The sequence below is a fragment of the Panthera leo genome, chromosome F3, assembly GCF_018350215.1.
Source record: "Panthera leo isolate Ple1 chromosome F3, P.leo_Ple1_pat1.1, whole genome shotgun sequence".
Taxonomy (NCBI): domain Eukaryota; kingdom Metazoa; phylum Chordata; class Mammalia; order Carnivora; family Felidae; genus Panthera; species Panthera leo.
The window spans coordinates 42,608,774-42,636,370 of NC_056696.1; the positions used below are offsets into that span (position 1 = coordinate 42,608,774).

The window sequence follows — 27,597 nt, forward strand, 5'->3', positions numbered from 1 at the left end:
GGCTCTTTCCTTCTTCCAGCTCCTCAGCTCACTTTCTCTCTGGAGCTTTCTCCCCCTCACCTGTTCCTGTAACACTGAGGAAAGCAATTCACACCATTCCGTGAATTTAATCCTCTTAATCTTTCTCCCATGGGCATTTGCATTGGCCCCTTTGTCTCTAACCTTGGAGGTTAAAGGGAGCAGTGGGGAACCCCGGCACCCCTGGGCTCCACAGCCCCCACCGCAGGCGTCTCAGGAGGGCTTGGCAGCCACATGAAGTGGATTGGAGATCACACTGGCTGCAGCCAAAGTCATTCCTTCAGCAAATATTTTTTGAGCATCTACAAGGGGCTCTGGAAATTAAATGGAAAATAGAGCAGACGAGGTTCTTCCCTCACAGAGCCCACAGTCTAGAAGGGAAACAGGAAAAAAGAAAACCACACGGAAACAGAAAACAGATAAAATAAGTACCAAGCGTGGTGAGTGCTATGAAGGAGGCAAATGGGCCGTGAGCAGGAGAATAAAGTGTGGAGGATGATCTTGGCGGGGTGGGAGGAGGTGGGGAAGGGAAGATAAAGAGAGGAACATTTGTGTTGAGACCAGAGGATGAAAGGGAGGTTGCTCTGGGAAGAGCAGTGTTTGGGGAAGTGCTTTCCAGGTAAAGAGATATTTATAGGGCTTGAAGTCTGGGTAAAGGCAGATCTTTCAATATAGAGATCTGATTGGGATTGGGCAAAGTTTGTAAGATAACAGTTCAGGATTGGAGGATACGGCAAGGGGAGGGTCTTGCAAAATAAACAATTGTTTGATAAGCTAGTGGTTTGCCAGGTTAAGCAAACTATTGTCCCGAGAAGGGGGCCGTTTGAGCAGTCTATTGTTCAGATAAATTGATTTTCAGGAAGTTCCTGGAGCAAATAATAAAATTATTTACCGGTTTACGGGCTTATCTTCCTGGGCAAGAAATTTCTGGAACAAATATTAAAGTCATGTCGATGTAAGCAGCCTTCGTAAAATTATGTGACTGCAGGTGGTCTCAGTTCTCCGAAGCAGTGAGGCTTTGGTGGTCTAGCTGAGAGATGAGGACGATCTGGGCCAGGGTGGGGACAGGGAAGACAGAGAAGGGGAGGACTGGGACATATTTGTGGAGACAGATCAACAGCACTCACTAATTTGGGTGGATGGAAAGAAAGAATCAAGGATGACTCCTAGATTTTTGGCTCAAACCTCGGGGTGGTACCATTTCCTGAGATGGGAAAAATTTTACAGGGTATATACATAGGCTTGGGGGTGATGGTTAGAAGTCCACTTTGGAACCTGTTAGGGTTAGGATGTCTGTGAGATCCTTGGGTAGAAACGTCAAGTGGGTGGTCAGATACAGGAGTCTGAGGTGCCCTAAGGCGTCTTGGAGATTTACATAAAAAATTGGGAGACTCATCAGTACATAGCTGGTATTTAAAGCTATGGAAACATGAAATTTCACCTATGGAGAGAAGGTAGAGAGGAAAATGAGATACAGAAGGGAGACAATGGGAAACACTGATGCGGAGATGAGGAGGAGGAAGGAATATAGATAAGGGAGGGTGAGAAAGGGCAACCAGTAAGTTCAGAAGAAATTTAGGGGGTGTAGAGTCATGAAGTGAGTGTTTCAAGGAGGGAGTGGTCAGCTAGGTCAAATAGTGTCATTTTGATGGGTGTTGCCAGGAAATGAGGTAGTAATATAGAAAGACCTAGAATCTTCAAACAACTTCCTCCCATCACTGACTGGCCATGACCTTGAGCTTCATTCTTCTTACCTCTAAAATGATGGGGCACCTGAGTGCCTCAGTCAGTTAAGCATGCAACTCTTGGTTTCCGCTCAGGTCATGATCTCACGGTTCATGAGTTTGAGCCCCAAGTTGGGTTCTTTGCTGACAGCACAGAGTCTGCTTGGGATTCTCTCTCTCTCTCTCTCTCTCTCTCTCTTTCTCTCTCAAATAAATAAACTTTAAAAAAAGGGGAGGGGGGAATAATGATACCAACCTCATAGAAATGGGATAAGGTACAAATAGATACTGTATATGAAAACAGAATTATATATGTATATTATCTTACTGTGTGTAAGATGTAGTAGGCAGATACTTAAAAATATTTCAGGGGCACCTGGCGGGCTCAGTCAGAAGAGCATGCAACTCTTGATCTCGGGTCATGAGTTCCAGCCCCATGTTGGGTGCAGAGATTACTAAAAACAAAAACAAAAAAGATTTTTTTTTTTTATTTTTAAAACTTTTTTTAAATTAAAAATTTTTAAAAAGAAAAAATACACTTCTTTGACAAGTGAAAAAAAGATTTATTGATGTACTAAAAATTAACAGAAAGTAAGACAAAAACCAAAAAAAAGAAATTTCAATTTGGCGGCTGTGATGGTGGTGTGTGTGAGGGTGGTCGCCAGATATAGTGGATGGGGGCTGTTGGAAAGAGGAGAGCCCATAGCCCATCTCTCTGTCTTCCTCTCTTACACTGCTGTGGCAAAGGACAGGGGAGGGACCCACAATGAAGGTGCCCGTTGACACGGATAAGGGGCCAGAGGAAAACAACCAGGTATATGGAAAACACAAGCATGCTGGCTGGGAAGAGGAAGGACTGGTGGCACTTGGGTGACCCCTGGTTTCCAAAATGGCTTCATCCAGTCATCCAAAAGCCATACACTTTGACCTGTTCCACCTCCATCCCCCCGCTCCCTTCTTTCCACCCTCCCTATCCCTAGCTTACCTCAGGCCTGTGACTTTTTTACCCTGGTCACTGCCACTGTCTGGTCACCGGCCTCCCTGCCTCCAACTAGACTGATCTCATTAGAGGCCCTCCTCAGAATCCCTCAGTGACTTCCCATTCCCTTCCATCAACCAATTGATCAACAGCTTTTTATCAAGGTCCGGCTCTTTGCCAAGCCCTCACTAGGCACCAGGGATGTAACAGTGAGCCAGCCAGACATCTCCGCTCTTAGGGAGTTGGCAGTCCGATGGGGGAAGCCACACACATGAACAATGACCACACTATCTACAACCTGGGGTGGGGGGTGGGGCTTCCAGAGCCCATACTTAGATGGGGCACCTGACCCAGATTGGGCTGTCGAGACATCCTGCTGGAAGAAGTGATATCTGGGCTGAGACCTAAAAGGTGAAGAAAGGGAGTTAGGTCAGGAAGGCTGCAGGAAATGATGAGATCCAAAGCCCTCAGGAGGCCTTATGAACCTGGCTGACCAGCACCTGCTGAAAAGCCGCTGGCCAGCACGTTCTCTGCGGTTTCGTGATTGCTACTCCTTTCATCTGCTCCACTTTCTGAGCCCCAGTTCAGAGACCACCTCCCCAAGAAGACTCTGACGCTTGTCCCCCCCACCTGAGTGCCCTTGGTGGTCCCCAGGCCCCCTGTGCTGGTCTGATCTTGGCCCTCTCCCACTTCTCTGGAATTCCGCGTTCACTCATCTGCCTCCTTCACAAAATGGGAATCCAGAAAGGGCAGGGCACCCTCTCATTCATCCTGGTGTCCCCAGCACCCTTCTGGGCCAGGCATATTATAGGTATTTGATAAATACTTTGAATTACTCCTTTATAAATATACTCCTTTATACAAAATATATAAATATAAATACTCCTTTATGCAAAACAGCTCAAGGGGGGAAAAAGAGAGAGAGAGAACTTGTGAGAGTGCCAGATGCCAGGACTAGAGAATGGTCTGAGGCATTAGGAAGCAGTGTAGCCGCAGGTGGGATGAGGGTCCTAAGGGAGGTTCAGAAACAGGGTCTGAAACCCTGAATCCTGGCTGGCCGGAGGGTGAGGGGGGCCGGGAGTTGGATGGACAACTTCTTGGGTCTTGCTCTAAGGAGCGAAGATTCTTGGTCAGCGACCCTCATACCTGAGCAGTGGGAGGGGGCGGAACCCACCTCTTTCTTCTCTTCTCACCCACCCCCGCCGCTCTCCCCTTTCCGACAGAGGTTTCCAGCTGCGGATGCCTGGATGGACCTGGCTGCAGGGAGGAGGAGGGAACTCTCTGTCCCTCCCTCCTTCTCCATCTCCCCACCCTTCCTCCTTCCTCCTCCCCCTGCCCGCTCTCTGTCTCCCTCCCTCTTTCTCCTCTGAGGCTGTGGAGTCGCCTCGCAGCAGCGAGCTGCGAGCGCCCAGCTCCCAGTCCCGGCTTGAACTGAACTGTGCAAGTGGCGGGTCCTGGAACCCCGGCCCGGGAGCGGCGAGCCCAGGTCTGAGCCCGGGCCCAGCGGCCAGCCGCCGAGAGGCCCTGGTTCGGGACCGAGCCCGGGCGCAGAGCGGGAGAGCCGGAGAGCCGGGCGGGCGGGCCGGCGCAGCGTCCCGGCGAGTCAGGGAGCAGGACCGCGGAAGGCAGGGAGACGGCCGCGAGCAGAGGGCAGAGGGCAGAGTGCAGAGAGAGGCCTGGCTCGGCGGAGGGCGCCGCCCGGCCGGAACCGAGCTCTCCGCCCGGGACGGCGGCCCGCGGTGGGGCGCGGACCCAGGGTGGCCACGAGTCCGGAGCGACTCCCCGGCCCACGGCGGGGGGCGTGCCTCCTCCCAGCCCGGCCGCCCCAGCCCCGCGCGCCGGTCAGCTGCGTCGCCGGGGCATGTGAGCGGGAAGCCCAGGCTGCAGCCGCGAGGACCCGTTCGGAGGAGGAGCAGGAGCGCGGAGCCCCGAGCCCGGCGCCTGGCCGAGTAGTAAGTGCGCCCCCTCCGCGCCCGCAGCACGCCGCTGCGCCCCTCTCCCCAGGCCTCCGAAGTTTGACACTCGCGCCCCCGCGTTCCTGGGCACACGTCGGCTCTCGTCTCTGCGAGTTTCCATCTTTTGCAAAGTTTTTCGAGAAGGAACGGACCCCCACCTACCCCCAGCAACGCCGGCCAGTGGCGGCTCCTCTCGAGCAGACCCGGGTCCCTGTGCAGGGGGTGGGGGGGGGAGGCAGCCTGGTAAGGCCGTTGGGGGGGGGGAGCTGTGTGGGAGGGGGACCGTGCGCACCACGCTTAGCCAGCCTTGGGGTGCCCGCCCCCCCCACCTCGCCGACCGGCCGGGGGGCACGGGCACTGGGGCTTTCTCACCAGCCTGTCTAGGCGCCCAGTTCAAGGATTTCCCAGAGGGAAGCTGAGGCGACCTGTGCGCGCCCCGCGTGGGGCTCGGGAGCGGGCGCCCAGAGGCAGATCCACCCCCGCCCTGGTTGGTGCGGTGCGTGGGGCCGGCCACGCAGTCCTTCCCACCCCTCAGGTTCGCACCCCAGCGGACCCGCCGGGCGCTGCATCCTGTTTGTTTTCTGCTCCGGCCGCTCCTGTTTCACCCCTTCCCACCTCCCACCCTGGCCTCCTTCTTCCCACCCCCCACCTCCCGCCTTTGCTGTCGGAGGTGAATCTCCGCATCCTGATTTCCCCGCAAAGCGAATCTTGCCTGGGGGGAGGGAGGCGGGGATGTGGGGAGGGGGCCCGTCGCTCTGTTCCCAGCGGCTCGCCATTGTTTTCCCACCCCGCGCGTTCCGTACGTAAACACACACACACACACACACACACACACACACACACACACGTGCGCGCCGGCGGCTGTGACACACGCACACACTAGCGGGCGCGCCCACACACACGTGTGTGTGTGTGTACGCGCGTGTGCGCGCGCGCCGGCTGCTGCGAGTCCCCGGACGCGCAGGAATCGCCCGCGGGATTTTCCCAGCCGCCCGCCTGGCCTTGCAGGCTGGAGGAGCTCCATGACTTCTCTGGGGCTGGGGAGGGCGAGAGACGTGGGGGCTGTCGGAGAGTCCCGGGCGGGGCCGCGAGCCGGGCCTGGGCGGGAAGTGAATTTTGAACTTCAGCCCTGGACCTTTCCGGGAGGACCCCGAGCGCACGAGCGGCGGCTCCCGCCCCGGGAGGGCCGACGGCAGCTGCAAGGACTCCAGCGGCGCTCTTGGCTGCCACCTCCGTGACAGGGGCTAGGAGGAAGCCGAGGAGTTTTCCTGGGAAGTTCGCTGTGACTCTGTGGGAATTTCCGGGCAGGGCGCCTCGGCGCTGGCGAAGGGGTCTGGCCAAAGCCAGGGGAGATGCTGCGGTTCTGGGCGGAGTTTCGAGATCCGGGTTTCCAGAGTGCTCCCTTAGGAAGTGGTGCTCCAGATGCTGGGTTGAGCACACTTTGGTTTGAATTCCTCTCCGACGGGCAGCATGAGCTCAGGCGAGTCCTTTAACTTTTACAGAATTTCCCCTCTGCAGAATGGGCAGAATTATGCACACATCTTTGAAACTGGCCTCTAACAATCAATTAAGCGGTATCGGTTTGGAAGGCATGAACTCCAAAAGGATAGCCCTCCCCCCTCCAGGGGGCCACATACAGCTCAGTGGTTGAGTCAGGGGCTCTGGAGTTAGATGCTGGATCTTCGATCCTGCCACTGGCGACTTGATCTTGAGCAATTTAATCTTCCTGCTCTGTGCCTCAGTTTGTTCGTCTGAATCTCCTAGAACAGTACCTGGCAAGTAGTAAGTGCTGGAGAAATGTTAGCTATTGTTGCCATTATTACTTAACTGACCTTGTAAAGAAACCAGAAGGGCGTTTTGAGATTGTGCTCCTGTAATCAATTATAACAGCTGTCCACTTCTGGAAGGGAAGAAGCCTCCCACTTCTTTACTTCTCTGATTCTTCCTAGTGCTTGTCTAGTTGGGTCTTAAGTCTATTATCATCTTCCCTCATGCCCCCCCCCCCCAATTATTTCACAGTGTTTATGAAAAGCAGTTATTCCCTCCTTTTCCTCATTCTTAAAAATTAATCTTGGCCCACCTGCAGTCTTCTCTCCATGGAAATCAGGCCCCAGGAAGGAAGCGGCTGCACAAGGGTGTCCCCTGAGTATCCTGGCTTTGGCTGCCGGCACAGGATTGGATGTGCATTTGTGTCTCTGGAGCTGGGTGAATTTCTGGAGAGAGGAGCCCAGGTGTCTGGGGCCCTGGGGAGGGGTGGGGGAGGGGCGGGGGTGGGAGGGGTAGTCAGGTGGGATTGGGCTAGGCTGTTCCTGGGGGAGCTCTGCTCCCCGGGCAGCGTCTGAGTCACCTGCTGCTGGGGCTCACTTGGGAACCTGGTATATCCCAGCTGCCTGGGGGGATCGGAGGCGAAGTTTCATCTTCAACTTTGTACTTGCAGTTAGAGTATTTTCTAGCACTTTGGGTTGGTCACAGGCTCCTTGTCTGATTCTGGACTCTGCGAATGCACAGCACCAGTAAGGGATGAGCTGGGTGACAGGAGGGAAGGGCGGGTGGATGCCACCTCGGACAATGGGCTCCTCTTTACTTTCTCTGATACCCTAGCCCCCACCCCGGGCATGGGGGGTGGTGGCCAGGTCGGTGCTTGGAGAGCCTGCTGGTGGGCTGGTTTTTCAGAGTCAGTACCTCAGTACCCCCCATTCATTCCTTCAACAGAAATTTGTTGAAAACCTGTTATGTGCCAGGCCCTGTGCTAGGCAGCGTGGCTTTAGGGGTGAGCAAGACAGGTAGTGTGCCTGTCCTCACGGAGCCTTCTTTCTGGTGAGAGGAAGCAGGCAATAAATAACTTGAAATAAGTAACCAAGACAACATTAGACCCTATGTGGCTTGGAAGAAATACAACAGGGTCGTGTGCTAGAGAATGTCTGCCTGCGAGGAGAAAGGCAAGGGTGGCCCTGGATTGGAAGCCAGTGAAAGCCGCCCTGGGGGGAGGCTGGCTCAGCGGAGCCCTGAGGGATAAGGAGCCAGCGGGCTCAAAGACCTGAAGGAAGGATTCCAGGCTGAGGGAACAGCAAATGAAAAATCCCTGAGGCCAGATCAGGTTTTGCAAGAGCAGTGTGGCTGGAGGAGGAGAACTCAGAGGAAGACAAGATCCTGGTCACAGAGGAGCCTGGATTTTATGGCCAGGGCGATGGGAAGACATTGGAGAGTTTTAAGTCGGGGAGTGACACGATCTGATTTGTGATTTTAACAGCTTATTGAGTATAACAAGACACAGGTAATCAGAGTTGCCCCAGGGGAGGGAAATGAGGGCCGAGGGGTGGGATGAGATGGAGGAAAGATGGTGTTTTGGCTCTCGATCCTTTTGTCCTCTCGGAGTGTAGGACACCGATCAACTATACCGTACAAACCAAACCCCAAAAAGCATAGGTAAAAAAGAGTAGCTGATCATTTGGAAGATGTATATCATCAAAAGTGTAAGAAAACCTATATAAAGCTCTGTAGGACAAACCTACTTCTGCGCAGATAATTGTACGTATACACATGTACATCCTGCACACATACATAAAAAGATTCAAAGGCTGCCTCGAGATGTTTACAGAGCTAATTCCAGATGCGGAACAATGGGTGATTTTTATTTCCGTCATCTTCTGTTGATTCTTCCAATCTTCTACAGTGGCCATGAATTACTCTTGTAAGTGGGGAAAAATGTAAAAGAGAGAGGTCGCTCCGGCTGCTAATAGAGGATAGTTTGGAGGGGAGCCGGAATGGAAGAGGCTTAACTAGGAGGCTGGATCGGAATCGAGGTGGGGGGGGGGGGATTGAGGAAGGGAGGGCCAAGGGGAGATGGGTCTGGGGGTGGAGACAGCAGGTCTCACTAACTATTCTTTGCTCTTGCCCAGAGAGGGCATTCTGTCCCCCAGCTCAGATGTCATGATCAGGAGTGTCGGGGTCAGTGGCGGTGAAGGGCGATTTCCAAAGCTGCCTTGGCTTGAGAAGCGTCTCACATTCCAGCTTCCTCCTCACCCCGTCGTTCCTTAGTGGGGAGAGCCCCGTTCTGAACATGCTGCTCCTCTCATAATGGGCAGATTTAGGGCCACGTGATATGCCCGGGAAAGATTTAGAGCTGGGAGAGGTGTTCATCACTGAACACCTCTGAGCCTCTGTTCTCCCATCTGTGAACTGGGACAATAACAGCAACAGTGCTTACCTCTGACAGCTCGGGAGGCTCACCTCTGGTTAAGCCTTCAGTGGCACTGCATGAATGGCATGGGCCTGGGGTGTGCTGTTGCCCGACACATGTTTGCTTGAGAGGCCTGTTCCTCCAGAGGATCTAACATTCCTGCCCTTGAGGAGCTGACATTCTACACGGGTTTACTCCTCTCTGGGGGTGCTTTGAGACTGGCCTTTATTGGGCAGCTCCCTGTAGGTTGCCAGGAAGCCTCTGGGAAAGAGTGGAATTCAAATGCCACCATGCCTGCGCGCCCCTCCCCCCAGCCACATTCAGAGGTAAAGGGGAGCCTTTGAAAAGGGCTCTGTGCTGGGAAGGCCCAGCCAGGCCCACAGTAAGTCGTGCTTTGAATGGGAATTATTTTTGTGCTCAGTGTTTGCTTAAGAGGCCTCGCTCCTGTCCAAACTCGCTGAAGTCCTCACCCTTTGCTAGTCCCCTTTCTGGAACCTGGCTATGTCAGCCAGGAAGGCTGTCACAAGGCCCGTGGAAGATTGCTTTCACCTTTCCTGTCATCTCCTCCCGGTCTCCTTGCTCCCAAGCAGGAAGGCATGCTCTGGATGGGGTCTTTGCTTGGGGTCACCTCCATTTTGGCTGCCTCTTCCTTGGAGTCCCCCTTCCAGCTCCTTGGGAAGCCTCGATTAGGAGATTTGTTACAGGCCAGTTCGGCAAGGCTGCCTCCGACCTCTGCTTGCTTCTCTGGTCGGGTGACTCTGTTTCTTTGCAAAATTCAAATACTCTTTCTGAGCAGCAGTGACATCGTGGTTTCTTCCTGGGCGTGGGTGCAGTGGAGTAGAGTGCCCAGTTGGGCCCGAGTGCCTGTTCTATCTCTTGGACCTAGCCAGAAACCCCTGAGGTCATTCCTGCCCAAGCCTGAGGGTGGTGAAGGCCCTTGGGGCTCCCCTAGGAAAAGGTTATCGTCTCCCCTGTGTGGCCCACAGCATAGAACCTCGAGGTTACCACCTGCTACTCCAGACATGTTCTTAGCTCTCCTGCCCCTCCTTTATTTAAGAGGACCCTCTGTTCCTGGGACCTGCCTCCCTTCCCCTCTGACCCACTAGGTGCTGTGGCGGGGCGGGGGCGGGGATTGGCGGGGGGGATCTAGAAGGACCCAGACATGGAACACTGACAGTGGTCAGACCTCCAAGAGGCCGTGTGGTGAGGAGGAAGTGTCTGGGGTTCCCCTACCTCCTCCCAAGGTCATCCGCAGGCAAATCCAAGACCTGGGCACGGCCCGGGATGTGCCGCCTGTGTGGCTCAGCATCCCAGCACTAAGTGTGCGCGTGGGAGTGAGCCAGGAGAGCAAGCAGCCGGGGCTGAGAGGTGTGCCCAAAGGTTGCCGTGTCCAGTCAGGAGTGTGTTTTCGGGGGGAAAGGTGTATATGGGCTGGTAGAGGAAGAGGTGCGGACAGTGTCTCCGGCTTCCACGTTTTTTCCTAAATAGCATCCTCTACCCAGGCCCTTTCGGTCTCTCTGGGAAGCCTGACACACCCTGTCAAACCTGCGTTCAGTTCCCTGGACACACACAGTCTTCGGACTCCCCCCTCCCCCAGTACTCTAACATTTAAGCATCCCAGAGGATTGTGGCCAGGTTGAGAGTGGGGAGAGGTTTAGTGTTCCCCCCACATTGTCCCCTGTATCTTCTGGGGACATGTTGAGGGTAGGGTTTCAGTGTTTTGGTTTGAGAAGAGAACAAGAAGGGGCCCGCAGACCAGGCAGGAACACTCTGGCCACCCCCCCCCCCCCCCCCCCACTGGTCTGCTCCCTGCCAGGCCTGGAGCTCCCTGGGGGATCCGCCCCAGAGGAGGCCAGACTGTTCTCCTCCCCTCGGCCTTACCTCCCCCAGTCACCGCCCCCTGCTTGAATCAGAATGGAATGTGCAGCCTGTGGAACAGGATGGGGTGAAAACTAGTTCCCAGAGGGCCTTGGTCCAGGCCTTCTCCCATCCCCCCTCCAAGGGAGCGGGGGAACCTTGGGGCTGGGTCCTGCTCCGTGGCACGCTGGAGGCACCCCGCTGCCGATTCGATTCCAGGGGGGCTCAGGTCCCGCCATTTGAAGGATCCCCCCAGGGTGGGGAGAGGGCAGGTTGGCCATTCAGAGGGCAGGGGGCTAGCGGGCCAGGGGGGACCCATCCCAGCTGTAGGAGCTAGACCTCTCCCCTTTGCTGACTTCTTTTTTTTTTAATTATGGCTCATATTTTTATTCTTATGTCTGTGTTTCTGTAGTTTCCGAAAGTAGTCCCACAACGTGCGTTACCTTTGTAATCAGAGGGAGAAGGATTTAAAATATATCCAGAACCTGCCACACGCTGTAACAGAAAAGTAGTCAGTGTTTCTTCTCTGGAAGACACACGGGTTCCTGGCGGGAGGGGTAATAGTGGGAAAGTGGGAAGCAGCCTGAAGACTGGACCGGTGGTACCCTTTCAGGATGACAGGCGAGTGGGCCCATGCACCCCGGCCCATGCCCTCCTGTTGGCCCTGGCACCTGGCAGGAGGCAGCAAAGGAAGTAAATCTTGCCTTAAGCTGCCCTCACACTGACTCAAAAGAGTTAACTCTTGCCTGGCCCGCACAGGCTGAGCCAGGCAGGCCCTGTGCACTCCTCAGAGGGGAGAAAGAGGGGAGTTTTCTGACTGTGGGGTGTGAAGTTCTAGAAACCTGCCCCCAGCCCTGTTGAAGGAGCTGAAGTCATTCCTTTATCCTGGTGAGGCTTCGATGCCAGGCCTGTCCCCGGAGGGGTGGGTGCGGTGGGGAAGGAAGGGAGAATAAAAGGTTAGTGGGGAGGGGCTGGAAGGAGGCCTGGCTGCAGGTATGACTGGGTTCTCAGAGGCAGGTGGGGCGAGGGGAGTGGAGAATGAATAGGGAGCTGTTGAAAACAGAGGGAGTGGCCCCTCCAGCCCTTGCTGTTTCTCTGGCTGACCTGGCTCCCCCTTTTCCTGGCTGGTTGGCCAGGGCGCGTGAGCGTGTGCGTGTATGCGTGCGTGCATAGGCAACCCGGGTAGGGGTGCTGCATTCTAGACCCTGGTTAGCCCCTCTGGCCTCTGGGAGATCAGGAAGTGCCTCTGAGAGCCCCAGGGAGACCGGCCTCAAGAAGGAAAGGCGAGAATGGACTGTGAGGCCAAGGAGAGCCAGAGGGAGGCCCTCCTCTTGTCCCTCCTCTGTGACCTTCAGTATTCTCCAGGGCCTCAGGTTCCTGACAAACCCCAAAAGGATTGGGGTTTCATTCCCATTCTTCCTGGGGAGGGGCAGGGCAGCGGGTAGCGCCCCTCCTTCCCTGCTTTCCTCTCTGTAAATTCAGTTGCCTCCTGCTATGTCCTTTTGAGCCTGGAACCACAGCCATACCCTCTCCCCGGGAGTGGAGGGTGTCTGGGAGTCTGGCCAGGATGAGGGGCTGGAGAAAAAGCAGAGTATGGAGGCAAAGGGTTAGTGGTGGAATCATGGGGACCCCTAGCTGGAGCTGGTGGGGCAGAGAGGGGGAGGCCCCTCTTAGTTGGGGTGAAGGTGCCCTAGCCAGGACACAGGCCAAAGAACAGAGGAAGGGGATCTGTGGCACATCTTGCCCGGAAAAGAGGTGTGGGTAGCAGGAGAACTTTCTCTTTGGTATCTGAGGACGTCAAGGGATGAGCTTGACTGCCATGTAGGTTGTGATAAGTATACAAGTCTGGGTGAATGGGGCTCTGAGGTACATGATGGCCTTACTGGAACTGGGCGGCACATCAGGGACCCGTGGTTTCCAGAATGTAAGTTCGCGTCTCTCCTGGCAGCTTTGCCTGGCCTCAGATCCATCCTCCTCATCATGACACCCCAAGTTTGGAGGTGATTTGGCTCTTTGGTACCCCTTTCTGGGCACTGATTGACTTGGAGTTTGGGGAGCCAGAATTGAGGGGAGGGTCAGTTGTGAGCGGGGGTGTGCGTGGGGGGGGGTGCGGTTTAGTGAGGGTCTGTGTAGCTACCACCCTCCTCGCAGAGCCCGAGTCCTGTTGGGACCTTTGGCCGTAGAAGCCAGGTGGCCATAGCAGCGAGGCACCTCCTGATTCCCGAGTCAAGGCTGGATGGATGTGGGAGCCCCAGGAGGGAAGGGGCAGGGAAGACTGAAGAGGGGGGTGCATAAGAGGAGAGGGGAGTTCCTGTCTGGCCCGACAGCAACCTCTACTGGACCCTTTTGCTGGCCTCCGACCCACAGGATCTTCCTTGAGTCCTTGCCCTCCTGTCTCCCTGTCTCATGCTCAAAACTCACCCATCCCTGTCCTTCAATATCTTGTTCTTTGATCTCTGAGGAGATAACTGGCTAAGCGGATTTACCAATCTAAGTTCGTGTGCTGGTGGGTAATTCTCGAAGCCTTTTAACTGGCCACAGGGCCTTATTAATCCAGGAGGTGACTGTCAGAGAGGGAACTTGGGGTGGAGGTGTAGTGGATGTTCGGGCCTGTGGGGGCCTGCTCCGTTCACGCAGCCACTCAGCGGGTCCGCAGGGAGTGCCTGCCTCACGGCTGTGCCCTACTACGCTGGGGCTAGGAGACCAGCACGGCCCTGTCCTACTTAGTGAGGAAGGGAAAGAGAAGGAAGTCATTGTCAGATACTGACTGACAAAGCGAGGGTGGGGAGGTGCAGGGCGGAGTGCTACAGGGGCACCCAGGAGGGCACTGCCATCAGAGTTGGGCAATCAGGGAAGGCTCCCTGTAAGAGGAAACCTAGAGACCTGGAGGGTGAGGAGGAGATCGCTTGGCAAGAACAACTCAGAAGAGAAGGTTGTAAGGACAGATCCCTTCTGGTCAACCAGGGGCCCTACCTGGCTCCCCAAGGGCATGGCAGCTGGTCCTGTCCCTTACCAGGGCCCGAGAGGGCATCAGGACTTTGGAGGGAGGGGGAGTGCTAGGCATTTGAAGACAGGGTGGCTAGAGGCTCCTGGAGCCCAGAGGCCTTGTTCTGCTCCGAGTTGTGTGTGGGGGGCTGAGTTGCGTGTGGGGGCTGCCCGTGGTGTGACGCTGCGGGTTTAGGCGGGACTCGGGTGTGTGGCCCAGGCGGCCGGGGATTGGAAGCCAAACTCTCTCCCAGGCCGCTGGGGCGGGAGAGGATTGCTGGGACCAACTGCAAATTAGCCAGGCTGGCGTTAAATGCCTTCGCCGCTTCTCTCCTTCTCTCCCGTCCCTCCCTGCCCTCCTGAAAATCAACAACTGTGTCAACAGCAGGGTGATTGTGCTTGGCCCGCAGCCCCCGGGGCTGCCAGGACCGGGCAGGTGCTGGCAGGGGCTGCCGGAGCCCCACGCTGGGAGCAGGCTGGGCCTGGCTGCCAGGGCTGTAGGATAAACAAGGCCGCACACAGCCCGGCCAGGAGGGAGGGAGGCCACAGGCAGGCAGGAGGGAGAACAGGTGTCTCAGGAGCTCTGCAGACACAAAGGGCCTCTTGTCTCCTCCTCCCTAGCCCCGGGGAGCAGCCCCCCTCCTCGGCTCTCAGGCCCAGCCAGAGACCAGTGGTCAGGTCAGCCAGGGGGTGCTGGCAGCGAGGAAAGGGCAGGTGCTGACCTCCACACTGCCCCTGCAACTTGCTTGTTTTTTCTTGCCGGAGGCAGAGGTAAAACCAGTCCGAACGAGGCGCCAGCCCCATGGGCAGGAGACTTGCCTCTGAACAGATCCGCTGGCCATGAGGCCTCTGTGGGTCTCAGTTTCCCACTGGAAAGACAGCAGGACCCCTCACCCCTGCTGGGACACTCAAGGAAGAAATGGATGGGAGATAGGAAAAGCACCTGGAGGTTTGGGGAAGAAAGCAGCGCTGGATGTCAGAAGGTGGGACCAGAAGTAGGGATATCCGGGGCCGAGGAATTTCAGGTGGGATTTGCAGCCGGAGGTGGCCGGGGTGAGGCAATACCTTCCTCCTTCTCTACCCTTTTATGCCACAAACCTTTACTGAACACCTAGCATGTGCCAGGCACTGCATTAGGGATGGGGAGGCAAGACAGTACCAGCCTGGGCAGGCAGACTCTGGAGCCAGACTGCCTGTGTGGTCTTGGGTAAGTAGCTTAACCTGTCTGAGTCTCAGTTTCCCCATCTGTAACGTGGGAGTGATAATAGGGGCTGCTGTGATTGTTACATGTGAAGAGGTGCTCGGTGTGGTATCTTGAATAGTAAGGGTTGTATTAGAGAAGGCTATTCCTGTCCCTGTCCCTGGGGCTCGGAGCTAGCCGGAACCTGAATACATAATTGCAGTCCAGTCAAGGAGTAGAGACCAGGGATCTCAAAAGACTCTGGGATGCCCTGGAGGCGCCATCAACTTTTCTAGGGTTATTAGGGAATGATTTTTTTTTTAATGTTTATTATTTTTGAGAGAGAGACAGAGTGTGAGTGGAGGAGGGGCAGAGAGAGAGGGAGACACAGAATCCGAAGCAGGTTCCAGGCTCTGAGCTGTCAGCACAGCCCCAACGGGGAGCTTGAACTCACGAACTGTGAGATCATGACCTTAGCTGAAGTCGGATGGTCAACCGATTGACCCACTCAGGCACCCCGGGAATGATTTTTAATTTTTTAAATTTTTTTAACTTACATCCAAATTACTTAGCACATAGTGTAACAATGATTTCAGGAGTAGATTCCTCAGCGCTCCTGACCCATTTAGCCCATCACCCCTCCCACAACCCCCTCCAGCAACCCTCAGTTTGTTCTCCATATTTAAGAGTCTCTTCTGTTTTGTCCCCCTCCCTGTTTTTATATCATTTTTGCTTCCCTTCCCTTATGTGCATCTGTTTTGTCTCTTAAAGTCCTCCTATGGGTGAAGTCATATGATGTTTGTCTTTCTCTGACTGACTAATTTCACTCGGCATAATACCCTCCAGTTCCATCCACGTCGTTGCAAATGGCAAGGTTTCATTCTTTTTGATTGCCGAGTAATACTCCACTGCATATCTATACCACATCTTCTTTATCCATTCATCCACCGACGGACATTTGGGCTCTTTCCATACTTTGGCTATTGTGGATAGTGCTGCTATCAACATGCGGGTGCATGTGTCCCTTTGAAACAGCACACCTGTATCCCTTGGATAAATACCCCAGGAATGGTTTTTAAAGAAAGGGCAGCATTTGAGCTGGGCTTTGAGTGAGGTGTAGGAGTTTTCTGGTCAAGAATGTACGAAGGGCGTTCTAGGCAGGGGCAGAGCCAGAGCCCCGTGGCTTGTGAAAGTACACGCCTGCATTACAGGATGGTGAGGATGACTGGGGTGGGTCCGGGGTGGCCTGGGTCAGACTGAAAAAAGGGCCTGCATGGCTGGTGAAGTTCGGGTTCATCCCTAGCTTGCTCCAGGGTTGGGTGCCAATTTTGGTCATCATTTTGTACCTTTCTTCTTCCTCCTCTCCACGCCGATACATTGTGAATAACTCCGTCTCGCTCTGGAATAGTCTTCATTTTAGGAGAAGGATAATTCAATGAAAACACCCTGGAGCTGTGTAGTCAGAAACTTCTGGATTTGCAGCTTTTGGATTTTGAGTCTCCATATTGGGCATTTTGCCTAATTTCTTTTTCTTTTTCTTTTTTTATTTTTAACATTTATTCATTTTTGAGAGACAGAGGCAGAGCGTGAGTTGGGGCGGGGGGGGTGGGCAGAGAGAGGGAGGCACAGAATCCAAAGCAGGCTCCAGGCTCTGAGCTGTTAACATAGAACCAGATGTGGGCTCGAACCCACGAACTGCGAGATGGTGACCTGAGCCAAAGTCAGACACTTAACTGACTGAGCCACCCAGGTGCCCCTTGCCTAGTTTCTTTGAGCTGCGTTTTTCTTATCCATATAATGGGGCCATGGTGTCTCCCCTGTGGCAACTTATTGTGAGGATTCTAGAAAAAGGTGTGCCGTGGGCTGATGCACAGCAATTGCACAGTAAAGGGAACTGTCGGATTATTCTCTGTCTTGTCCATGTCATAAGCCTTTTTGGAACTTGGTTTCTGTTATCTGTCTCATGGAAATGGTGGTCTGTCTTCTTCCCATCATTGTCAAGTTGGAAATGGCCAGGCTGCCCCTTTCCTGGGCAGGTCAGTCAGGCCGGGAGGCCCAGGATCCGAAAGACCAGCGGCGGCCTTCCTGGGGCACCGCCTAGACCTGCCAGACTGAAGGGGGGACTGGCTGACCCCAGAATTGTAGCCGGTGTGCCCAGCCCAGCTGTCGCTCCCTGTGCATCAGGCACTGGGGCCCCTGTCCTGCCTTTCTTTCCTACGGGGGTGAAACCCTCCGGGAGCCGCTAACATCTTCCTCTGACTGCTGTGCTGGTGTTTGAGGGTCAGTGGGCAGCTGGGGCCGAGGCCCTGGTCCAGCCTGCGTGCCCTCAGGCTTGTCCCTTCATCTCTTGGGGCCTCACTTTCCCCATCTGCAATTTGGCAAGGGTGGTTTTGACCCCTCCTAGGAGAAGACGAGAATGCTGTGATGCTGTGACCGTAGAGTCAGATGAGGGCAATGACGGCCACCCTGGTAATGTTTGCTGCAGTTTCAAATCCAGATGTGGAGTCAGACACTTTGTCACAGTCCGGCATCTGCCGTCTCCACCGTGGGCCTCTTTCCGGGCGGCTTGTCTTCGGGTGCCTGAGAAACCCTGTGAGTCAGGGAGGGCAGAGGGTATCTGACCCTCATTTTGTGGATGAGGACTCTGGGATTCAGAGACGGAGACGCCTCCGAGTGGCGGGGCTTCCTAGTCCCATGCCGGCAGGGACAAGGCTGGTCTGTGTGGCATGTCTGACCCCGTGCAGACCAAGTGGAAACCCACTCTGGGATCTGGCCGCAGAACCCTCTGGCCTCCTGCCACTGGTTTTGAGCAATTGGTGATGGGAAGGGTTGAGGCGTTGACAACTGGAGCCCAAGGGGTCTCCTGACAGTCCCATGGAGCCCAACCCGAGACTAGATGGGGAAGGATGTTCACCTTGGCTGAGGCTGCCCTTCTCCCCCTTTCCTCCCTCACCTGCCAGCTTGACTGTGCCCGGTGTGGGCACGGCCCTGTTGTCTCTAAATCCTCTGCACGCCTGTTTTCTCAGGTGGTTGCAAGGTGAGGGGAGGCTAAAGAGGGAAGCCGGACTGAGGGACAAAGCTCTGGAATGTCCCGGTGAGGTGGTCAGGTAGCTTTCTAGGTGCCTTGCAGACTGCCTGAGTAAGAGCAGGGCAGAGAGAGCAGCAGTGACAAGTGGGTTTGTCCAAGGGCCACGTACATATTTACGTGCAATTTGCGTATAACCTATACCCTGAACACAATTTTTATAATCTATCCCTGGGAACATTCAGATTTGTCTTCTACTATTGTTCTTTCCAAAGATGGCGGCTTCTGGCTTTGACTCCTCTCTTTGCCTCCCCACTCCTGTCCCATTTCCCCCCAGATGGCTCTTGCACAGGGTAGGTGACTGGGAACAGAGTCCGGCTATGGGTGTGAGCCCAAGAGGGCTGGGCCAGCCTCAGCATCACTGTTCTTTAGCACCACCCACGCCGCCCCCACTGCTCCCTGGTGGCCACCTGTCATCTGTGAATGGGGATTGGGGCACCCCCGGCAGCCACCTCTCCTCTGTGAATGGGGATTGGGGTACCATCCTACCTGGTGCACAGTGCTTGGCACTTAGTAGATGCTCAGCGAATCTAAGGATAAAGTGAAGTTAGAGATGAGGGGACACAAGGAAACAAAGACATTCACAGAAGAGCCTCCTCTGGGCCTGGCTTTTGTGCCTGTGAGGGGCAAGGCTGGGGGGGTGGGGTGGGGAGACTGATCCCTTGGGAGTCCTGGGGAGGGGAGGAGTTGATTTCCCACTCTGTGGCCAAAGGAGGCATTTCTTTCTCTTCTTGGCCTTGCAGGAAGCAGTGTTGGGGATGAGAGGAGCAGAAAGGAAGGGCCAAGCCTTCTATTATTTTGTTTTTCAGATTGGGAATCTGTTATTAGCAACTTAAGACGCCCAGGTCTCTAGCCAAGCACATTCTGTTCTCCAGTCTTCTTGGGGGAAGACTCTTAGGGGCCACGGTGAGGGCTAAACGGGAAAGGGGAGCAGGTCAACAATTTATGATGGACTGTGTGGTGTCCTGGCCTGTGCTAGGGAATAACTTTAGCATGGGCCAACTTGAGCCCAGCCCCGTGTGGGGAGAAGCCCTTCTGGATGGCACGGCATCCCCATGTGATCCCTAATGGCTCTTGTACCTGGGGTGAGTGGGCTTCCCTCCCTCGTGCATGCTCCCCGGGCCTTGGGCTCCAGATTTCTCCCTGTGAAGTGGGGTCAGGGCTGTGATGCTCGGAACAGAGCCACCGTAGAGTTTCTCAAGAGAGCAGATCTGGGAAGACACCTACAAGGGAAGAAGAGTGTGTGAGCAGATCCCGGAAGAGGGCGAGCGGGCAAAATGGCCGCCCCTGTGGAAAGAATGGCGCACAAGCAAAACAACCCCCTTTCTGCAAAAGTGCTGAGCGGATGGAATTGAGCTTGGCGACCACGAGATCGGGCCACAGATAGAGCTCTGTGGGTGCCTGGGCTTTGTGGTGCAGGTTGTTGTGGGGGGTCCTGGAAGATGATGCAGAGGGCAGGAACAGTGCCCGTGGCGCCTTCTCCCCCGGGCTGGCCTCCACGACCCCCTGGACTCATCACCGGTCCCTATTCCTGGAAGCAAGTCCCCTTCCTGTGTCCACTCACGTAAGTCGACTTCATTGACTTCTCCTCAGTCTCCTCCCAACTGGCTTTGACGAGAAATAGCCGCATTGGCCGTTCTTCAAAGGGTCAGCGTCCTCCAGGCATCCCTGGTGCCAAAGGGCAGAGAACCCTGCAGTGGCGGGGGAGCTTCTTAGAGTCAGGGACAGTGGTGCCGGATGCCCTCACCTCTGCCTCATGGCCGGGAGGAGCCCAGGCCGCTTTGGAGAGAGCAAACCACTCAAGTGAGTTACTTGCATCCCAACCGGGTGCTTGGTTGGTGCCCTTGGGTGGTTGGATCAAGGGCAGATTTGCTGGGAGGATCGAAGCTTCTGTGGGACTGTGGAAAGAGCCGGGGCTGAGAATGTGTGCATGGGGGGTGTTGGGGGAAAGGGGTGTTGGGCGGTGAGAGAACGGGCCTGGTTTCTAGCTGTGAGATTTGGACTATTATTATTTTCCTCACACAGCTGATGGCCACTCAGTCCCCAGATGGGTTACTTGTCCTGTGTTCTCTGAGTTGGCATCCTCTTCCTCAGCTAGCTCGAGGCTCTTTCCAGGGGTTCATGAAAGGATGAATTACAAGATCCGATTTCTTGTAGTTACGTTCAGTAAGTGTGTATAGAGCTCGTACTCTGGGTCCGCTACCGGGCTTGGGGTTCATTAGCCACCCCTGGGTCCTGCTAAGATGACTGCTAGTGGGGCACCTCTGTGCCAGGAGCTTTAAGGAGCAATGGTGGCTGAGCTACCAGCCCTGAGCCTTGCACAGTAGAAAAAAGGGGCATTAGCTTAGATTGCAGTTAGGAAAAGACCACCAAGGTCAGAGCAGGTCAATGGGGAACCAGAGAGTGTTTTCAGAGAACTTTTAGAATGGCTAGCTCATTCATTCAGACTGAAACTTCTCTCATTGTTCTATGAAAAATTCCAACAGAACCCTGTTCTTTTCCTTTCCATTCAAAGACATTTTTGCTGCCTCACATCATGGTGAACCATCTGGTAACTGAGACAACTTTCGCTTCCCTGCCAGGGCTAGTGGGCTCCCAGGGTGTGGGGCTGGCAGTCCTGGAGGAGTGAGGGGGGAGGGATATTGCGTTTCCCTGTCTGCCCGGACCCATGCCGCCCTCGGCTTTGGTCCTGCCAGGGCCCAAGTAAGTACGGATGGCCAACTTTCCTGGGAAAGCCAGCAGGTGCCATTTCTTGACAAATGGGCAAATTTACGTTGTACAGGATTGAGAATTATTAATCTCTAGATGCCTTTTTTTTTATGTGTTTATTTATTTATTTATTTATTTATTTATATTTATTTAGAGAGTGGGGGAGGGACAGAGAGAGAGGGAGAGAGAGAATTCCATGCAGGCTCCTCACTGTCAGCCCTGAGCCTGACAGGGGGCTCCATGCCACAAACCGTGAGATCTTGACCTGAGCCACAGTCGAGTCGGCCGCTTAACCGACTGAGCCACCCAGGCGCCCCCGGGGTGTGATGTATTTTTGAACAAATATGTGTACTCGGGGAATGGATAAGTGTTACCAAGCCCTCATGATGTGAGGGAATCAGGTGAGGTGGGGGGGAGAGGAGACCAGACTGTGCCCACAGGGAGGCTGACATCTGTCCGGGGAGGTGAGGCAGAACCCTAGGCAACAGAGCTATGCCACAGGAGCAACCCGGTTCAGCCGAGTTGGCCGGGGCGCCAGGACTGATGGAGCCCTTTTCCACCTCCACAGCCTTCGGTTGGAAGGCTGGGTGCACGGGGGAGTCAGAAAGACCCAGGTTTGAGGGCTGGCTCTGCTGCTTCAGAGCTGTGTGATTTCCGGTAAAATACTAGAATGTTCTTAGAGCCTGGTTTTCTCACCTACAAAGTGGGAAGAGAATAAAATACCTACTTCACAAGGTGAAAAGGATTCCATGAGGTGATGTACATATTACGGGGCCAGTTTGGTTCTGCACCTGGCTTGGTATAGGGCCAGTTTGGAGAAGGTTCTGGTGAGTGGAAGCTGCTACTCATATGGTAGCCAATGAGGCGGTGCTTGTTGGGGCTTGTGCTGCGGTGGGAGAGGTGCGGCTTTCCCGGCCCGCCTGGATGTGCCGACAGCCCTCCCTCGGGTCTCCCTTGGGTCTTGGCCTCTGGGATCTGGGAAAGGGAGAGGAGCACCTCTCCAGAGGGGCGGGGCGGGGGTGTGGGGGGAGATGGGGTGTTGGCTCTGACACCTCCCTCAGCCTTCCAGAGTTTTCCTTCTTCACATGCCACAGGCAGAGGCGCTCGCCGCAAAGCCCTCAACTGTAAAATGCTGGCGTGTTGGAAGGATTGCTTGTGTGTTAGAAGGATTCAGTTAAAAGGACTGATTACGTGGAAAGTGTTCAGAGCAGCGTCCAGCGGGCGGGGATCTTATCCAGGTGTTTGCTGCGGTTTGTGTTGCTGCGGTCATTCTGTTACCAGCGTGACCCATTCACTCCAAGAAGCAGGGGTGAGAGTGGCCGCCCCAAGTGTTCCACAAGCTTGGAGCAGGGGCTGGGCGTGGGCCCCTGTGTGTGGACCCCGCCATGCTGGTGCTGGGGAGCAGCCCAGGAAAGCGAATGAACTTGTTTGTCACGCACTTGTGCAGACAGGGCGTTGCCGGGTGTGACAGAAATGACCGTCCGGCCCTGAACATCTTTGTCCTTTGCCCAGTGTCGTCCCTTAAACTGGTCACTAAGGGCGGGGGCGGGGGTAGGATAGATTGTTGTAAAACCTATGAAATTCACATGCAGTTGGGAGTGCTTTGAGGCATGAAACCAGCAGGTTCGCAAAACCCAGCTGCCAGTGAGTTGTAACGATTCATGGTAATAAACAGCTTTTAACCAACCTTTGGACTCCGGGCAGCTCAGGAGCTGTCGGCAAGGACCTGGAGGCTGCCCCTCGGCACCCAGCCCTCCCGGTGGAGAGGGTTCATCGGGCTTGGCTGGCCTGTGAGAAGCAGCCTCTTCTCCAGGTCCCTTGTGCTCTGGTTTTGGACTTGGAGTCAAGCAGATCTGAAATAGGATTCTGCCTCCATCCCTTGGCTTCAGGTGCCTCGTCTGTAAAATGGGTCTTGTTGTTGCTGAAAATATCTGTGAAGTGCTCAGCTTGTTGTGATCACTCAGTAGGTGCCGTGGCGATCTTTCTGCCGATTTGGGCGGCAGCCTGAAGGTGGAAACCAGGGGCTTGGTGGCTCTTGTGTTTCCACCGCATCCAAAGACCTTGGAGCCCTTTCCCACTTAAAATTTTATCTCTGGGAGAAGTAATAATTCACTCCCTGTGCAAATGGAAGATCGGAGACCTTGGAGGTCGGGTGATGCCTCCTGGGCCCCACGGTGAATTAAAGGCATCCAGATCCCTTTCCCTGGTATGGAGCTTTATTAACCATCAAGCATATGAAGTGCTTTGACATTTTTAAAAAATCACTGTGCTGAGGCTTCTAGCAATCTGGTATTTTGACCCCCAATGTACAGATAAGAAAACTGAGGCTGAGAATTAGGGCTTGCTCAGGACTGCATACTGAGTTTGTTTCAGAGCTTGGGGCTCAAACTCAGAACTTCTGCTTCCACATCCAGTGCTGTTTCCAGAGCAGACTCAGAATTCTCACCCGGGCCTGTGTGGACCCCGTCTGCAATTATTTTTCCCTCCTTTCAGGTAGTTCTGTTAGGGTGGATAGTCATGCGCTGGCAGGGAGAGGGTTAAATTCTCTAAGCGCCAGAGCTGGTTTTGAGCTAGGCTCGCCTGCAGTGACCCCAGCGTTGACCCCCACCCCCACCCTATCTCCCGGGTCAGGGCAGCAGGCTGTGGGGGAAGGGAAACAGAGTGGCTCTAATGGTCCAGTGGGGGCAGAGGAAGGGCTTGGGGAGGCAGGGGCAGGGAGGAGAAGCTCCTCTCCCACCCTCTTTGGACAAAGATGGACAAAGATGCCAGTGACCTTTTGGTTTCCATAGAAAGTGCTTAAGGGTCCCTTGTGGTAGACCGCCGTCTGCCTGGCCACAGAGCACAGGCAGCTCTTAGAGATACTGGGACCCTGTGATGTGTTCTTGCTTAAGTGGAAACTGGGGCAACCTTACGAGTAAAGGCACCGCTGACAGAAAATGGAAATAGCAAATGAATCTTAGGGCTGGATGGGACTTTGGTCCCAGTCTGCCATTCATCGAGGAGGAAAAGGACAATTCGGGTGGCCCTCGGAAGCCAGCATCTGTGGAATAAGTGGATGAGTCCCTGATCGTTTCCCTTCTCTCCCCGGTCCGTCTGTCCCATCCTCCACCCTGTCCCCTGCCTCTGTTAGCTCAGACCTTCTGGTTTGGAGCTTCCATTTGGACCACTGTCGCTATGTATTCTCCTCACGGACTTTGAGAGAGGCCCAGAGCAGTAGGATGTCTGGCCCCGGTGTGCACAGCAAGTTGGGGCAGATCTATTCTGGAAACTAGGTGTCAGCCCAGTGCTTTCCTTGAAACTGCCACCCTAAGAAGGACATCGGAGAAAAGGAGTTCCAGGAAGGCCAAGGAACCGACTGTAAGGGAACCTAATCTCTTCTCTCTCCCTCTTCGTGCCCCCAGATCCCTTTCCCTCCCTGCTGAGGAATCCCAAATACACCTGTCTCTGCATGGCAGGTGGAAGCCTTTAATTGTTCCTAGAGGCGAGGGAAGCATGGAGGGGACAGCCTTCTAGCTGGTGGGGCAGGTCTGGCACTGTCTGGCTCTGGCCTTTTCTAGACACTTCAATTAGTGATGTTAATTATGGCTTTGTGAGCATGGGGTTCTCCAAAGGTAGCCAGTCTCCAGCCCGCCGCTCTCCCTGATGCCCGTCTGACATTGGTCCCCAGTCTGTGAGGCCGTGTTTGTGCTCTTGCCTCTGCCCATCTGCAAGATTAAAGGTGCCATGAAAGTGTAAATCAATTATTAGCAGCTTCATGGTCTCCGTCTTTTTTTTTTTTTTAATATTTGTTTATTTTTTAGAGAGAGACACACAGAGCACAAGCAGGGGGAGGGGCAGAGAGAGAGGGAGACACAGAATCTGAAGGAGGCTCCAGGCTCTGAGCCGTCAGCACAGAGCCCTACACGGGGCTCAAACTCACAGACTGTGAGATCATGACCTGAGCCCAAGCGGGATGCTCAACCGACTGAGCCAGCCAGGCGCCCCATTATTTTAACCATTTCTGATTATACAGTTTGGGGGCAGCGAGTACATTTCACGTTGTGTAATCATCACCAACCATCTCCAGAATTTTGCGTCCTCCTGAACTGAAATTTGTACCCAGTGAACAACTCCCCCTTCCCCCTCTCCTTGCCCTTGGTAACCTCTATTTTACTTTCTGTCTCTATGAATTTAACTACTCCTACCTCATATAAGCAGAACCAAATATTAGTCCTTTTGTGTCTAGCTTATTTCCCTTAGCATAATGTTTTCAAGGCTCATCCACATTGTAGCGGGTGTCAGAATTACCTTCCTTTTAAGGCTGATAACAGTCTGTTTTATTATATACATATATTATACACACACACACACACACACACCACATTTCGTCTGTTCAGCCTTCCATAGACACTTGGGTTGTTTTTCCACCTTTTGGATGTTGTGAGTAATGCTGTGATGAGCGTGGGTGTACAATATTTCTTCATGGACCCTGCTTTCACATCTTTTGGGTGTATCTTTTGGGTATATTCCAGAAGTGAAATTGCTGGATGGATATGGTTCTGTTTAATTGGAGGGGGGCGGGGTTCTGCCATATTGTTTTCCACAGCGGCCACACCATTTTACATCCCCATCAACAACTGCCCACATTCTTGCCAATACTTCTTTAAAAAAAAAAAAAATCCATTGGGGCGCCTGGGTGGCTCAGTCAGTTGAGCGTCTGACTCTTGGTTTTGGCTCAAGTCGTGATCTCGCAACTTGTGAGTTCGAGCCCCACGTCGGGCTCTGCGCTGACAATGCAGAGCCTGCTTGGGATTCCCGTCTCATTCCCTCTCTCTCTCTGGCCCTTCCCTGCTCGCACGCGCTCTCTCTCTGTCTCTCTCAAAAATAAATAAACATTAAAAAAAAAATAGAAAAATAATCCATCCTAGTGGGTGTGAAGTGGTATCTCATGGTAGTTCTCCATCTTTTTTGGGGAAGTCAAGGCCCTGAGAAATGCTGCGGCAGGCCTTCCCCAAAGTCAAAGCCGTCAGACCCTGGGCCCGAGCTTCCGGGCCCCCATCTTTCCACCCTCCATCTTGTACTCCCTTTGCTACTCTGTCCCCAGCCTATCAGGAGGGGGCAGGTGACGTCCTTCCGCTGCCTTGCCCTGTCCGTCCTCAGATTGTCAGGGTGCTCTCCTTCCCATCTGTCGCGGGAGCCGAATGGCCGTGACCCACCAGAGGTGTCCAGGGAGTGGGTGACTTTGAGGGCGGAGAGGTTTAACAGAAAATTTCAAGAGTTGATCCATTTCAACCCTGTGCTTTGGTTAAAAAGAAATTGTGATGCAGCCATAGAGGGGAGGATGTGCAAACATTACAGTCGACTTTGTAAAGAATTAAAAAAAAATTTTTTTTCAGTAATTTCTGATGTTTTAGGAACATGAAGACTCCCCCTGATAGACTGTTTTTTATTTTTTAAGTGTATTTATTTTGAGAGAGAGAGAGAGAGAGCGCGCACGCAATTTGGGGAGGGGCAGAGAGAAAGGGAGACAGAGAATCCCAAGCAGGCTCCCCACTGTTCGCGCAGAGCCTGATGTGGACTCTTACGAACCACGCGATCATAACCTGAGCCAAAATCTAGAGTTGGATGCTTAACCGACTGAGCCATCCAGGCGCCCCATGACAGACTATTAAGTGAGGGGAAAAGTAGTATAAAACTTGCTTATGAGCTCAATAGGGGAAAAGAATACTGCATAGAAAAAAAGATTTGATGGAAACCTGCCAAATTCTGTTCAGTGGCCACCTCCAGATTGGTGGGAAATGGGTGACTTTCAAATTTCTCTGTTACCCTAAATTTTGCAGATTTTCTACAATGAGCACATATCCTTTGTATTCAGGAAAAAGGATAAGAAAATAAGAATGAGTGCAACCATTCGTTAGGCATGTGTGTTGCAAGGGACTATGAAGCAGTCAGTTCTGCGCGATGCCGTTGAGCACGGCATGGGTGGGAAGCTAAGGCAGCAGGTGTGGAGGCGTGGGGACAGGTGGCACGGAAAGAAGGCCAGAAAACAAAGAAGCTGTAACCGGAAGGGAGGTTACACAGCAGCCCTGTGCCTTCCGGAATGCTGCCTCTCATGCACCCGGAAGATACCGTGGTAGGGACGCTGGCTTTGGATCGCTTTATCTCTGCAAGTGGTGTGACTATTCCCAGGGCTGTTGAAAGAATTAAAAGAGCTCATCCCTAAACGTGACACTTAGCATATTGTGTGCTCCGTTCCTGGTGTTTGAGAGCTGGGTTCTGATACTTGGCTGCTGGGCTCAAAATCACCTCTAGGCCGGGGCGCCTGGGTGGCTCAGTCGGTTAAGCGTCCGACTTCAGCTCAGGTCACGATCTCGCGGTCCGTGAGTTCGAGCCCCGCGTCGGGCTCTGGGCTGATGGCTCAGAGCCTGGAGCCTGCTTCCGATTCTGTGTCTCCCTCTCTCTCTGCCCCTCCCCCGTTCATGCTCTGTCTCTCTCTGTCTCAAAAATAAATAAAACGTTAAAAAAAATCACCTCTAGGCCTCGGTTTCTCCACCTAAGATGGAGGTAATAATACCATCTACCCCTGATTGTTATGAAACCTAAATAAATTAATATGTGAAAGGTGCCTGGCACATAGTAAATGCTCAGTTAACGTTAGCTACGATCAGAGGGGGTCTTCAGCTGATACACACCAGCGTGTCAACCAGTTGTTTGTGGTCAGCATCTGCCACCTCATCTGATTGTCCCATCTAATTGGTCAGTGCCCATCACTAGTCCGTTATTTTGACTGTCCCCCTTACTATCTTATTATTAGCATTGTGAGCTCCAGATATCAGGGTCCTTCCCAGAATCACCTCATCCTACCGCTTTGCCAGTATGACTTCCGTTGAAGTAGTCCTGCTTCCGTTTCCAAAGGGTGCTGGTGATGCAGGCAGACTGGGGTGCA

General features: G+C 54.0%; 1 protein-coding gene across 2 annotated transcripts in view; it reads left to right on the forward strand.

Moving 5' to 3' along the window:
- Positions 1 to 4,080: 4,080 nt before the first annotated feature.
- Positions 4,081 to 27,597, forward strand: part of SOX13 (SRY-box transcription factor 13) — a 46,148-nt gene continuing 22,631 nt past the window's right edge. Inside the window, exon 1 of one of the 2 annotated variants that reach the window (XM_042924721.1) lies at positions 4,081 to 4,673. The gene's annotated coding sequence lies outside the window, so the exon portion shown is untranslated. Of the gene's footprint in view, positions 4,674 to 24,011; positions 24,030 to 27,597 lie in introns of those variants that run through there. The other variant, XM_042924724.1, reaches the window with a different exon arrangement.